Genomic DNA, 2,287 nt, shown 5'->3' with positions numbered 1-2,287 from the left:
CTTCAAAGCATGATGCTCGTTGTTTACTCCAACAAGAAGTCAAATACTTCAAAGCATGATGCTCATGGGTCTATCTTTTGATTCTAGTGGAAGAAAGGGACACTCTGGTGTTTTAACACCCTCTTAGTTAGTGCTTGCACCACTTAGTCCTGGTTTTCAAGAGAGAAGACTCACTGTTTGCCTCAAAGGCTCTTCCCATATAGAGCTGCTTATTGCAGAGTAGTTCTTGGTTTTCAAGAGAGAAGACTCACTGTTTGCCTCAAGGGTTCTTCCCATATAGAGCCGCTTACTGCGCAGAGCAGTTCCTAGGAATAGAAGAGACCCATTCTTCCAAAGACTAAAGTCAAAAGTCTTGAAAAAACAAGGATGCATTGAAACAAGTTCCTATTAGAGAGACAAAAGTATGAGTGGGAGGGAGTAGCAAGAAAAATAAAGTATGAACATGGTTGGTCAATTAGCTTAGGTCGTCAATGAGAAAAGACAACTCATTAACCCTACTCTCTACTTGTTAGTTACAGAACACAAGGGACCTTTAAATGATGAGAACCATTTTGTTTTTGTTGGGCGCTTCATAACTTTGAAAGAGCATGCTGGTACATATAAGATTTAGTTTCTTATTGAGCGAGATAACTCTTCAAAGTGTGCCATTAGTCTCTACAAGAAAGACTTTGAAGTGGAGGAGGTCAACCCCCACTGAACACCAAAATTATAATGACTGATGCAATTAAAACACGAGGACTGGTAAGTTTTACTCATTTGTTGTTTTTTCAACCTAGTTAACTACTTTTCTTTCTCTTCTCTTAACATTTAGTTTTACCTCTTGATGCAGTCATTTGTTCAAGCTTATTGTGAATTAATGGAGAGCCTTTTTGGTAATGAGAAGTCTTCAAGTGATTTTGAAGAAAGAGTCGTAATAAGTACTCCTCCAGTGGAAACTCAACGAACACAAGAAGAGGAAAAGGATGCAAAGGCGGAGCCTGAGTCGGAATACCCCGTTCTTCCGTAGAGTTCTAGATAGTTCTTTTGTTGTGCTTAGAAATTATTGTGCCTAGGAAATGGTTTTTAGTTCACTCTAGAAGAGTTTTATCACGGGGTAAACATTTTCACATTCGACATGTAAACTTCTTCTTCATTTTGGTGCTAAATTTTATAGTTGGTAACACACTATAATTTGTGTGGTTTTTGCTTCCCTTTCTTGAAGCTTTTTTGTTACAAGCATGATTATTTAAAGTGAGTGACTTTTTTGCAACATGTGAAACTTGTTTATATTGAACTTGTTTATATTGAACTTCTGCTTGCTATGGGTTGACACATCAAGATCAATGGTTGTAAGAAGATTGTAGGTTTTTAAGTTATGCTCATATTGAACTTCTCCTTACTATGATTAATACATCAAGATCAATGGTTGTAAGAAGATTTCATTGTGTATGCATTAGCACCATGATTGGTTTTCTTGTATACTTAAGAAGTTGTTATCTTTAGGTTTCTCTATAGTGGCACGTGTATTATTAGGTTTTGGTTTTTTCTTGATTTTGTGTATAGAAAAACTTGTGAATTTCTTATATTTCCAAAATACGGTCTTAAACTAAAAAAATTAGAGAGTTGATTGTACTTTGTGTGTACACAACATTTCAAAAAATAGCCGCTTCTCAAAACCCTAAGCAAATGTGGATGCATGACTCGTGCACATTTTTTATGACTTGCTGTTCTTGGTCATGTTCCATTCATATTATTTGAATTCTTCTATTTATTTGGTTAATATGGGCAAGGCAAATCTCCATGTACAAGATCCTTTGACAATGAAATAGAAATAAGTTGTTACATTCTTTGTGTTGTTGTGATTATATTTATCCTTTAACAATATTGCTAATGTTCAAAGAAGCTTGTATTAGGTTGGAAATTTCTTCCAGACCTCGGTAATATATAATGCAATTCAAATGCAATGCCTTTGATTATGTTGTTTTGAACCAATGTATTTGTAATGAAAAGTTATATTCAAAGTTTAATAACTTTCAATGGCAACACATCACTTCTCATGGTATAACCATGGTAAAACTTAGGAGACACCCTATAAATTGCATCCCTAGTCAATCCTTTGTGTTGCTTAAAGGGTGCATGTGCTTGGTTACGGTGTGTAGCTACTATTTGCACATCAACATGATGTGACATCTTGCAAGTCCTTTAACTTGGAATTTCAACCCACATCCATCCACAAGTTCAAATAACGAGAACTTAGATGCCCAACAACACTTTGGCCTTTCAATTCCAATAACACCTTTAAAAGTTG

Source organism: Cibotium barometz, chromosome 25 (assembly GCF_041138505.1).
Source record: "Cibotium barometz isolate CiBa-2024 chromosome 25, ASM4113850v1, whole genome shotgun sequence".
Taxonomy (NCBI): domain Eukaryota; kingdom Viridiplantae; phylum Streptophyta; class Polypodiopsida; order Cyatheales; family Cibotiaceae; genus Cibotium; species Cibotium barometz.
This window is presented reverse-complemented; position numbering follows the sequence as displayed.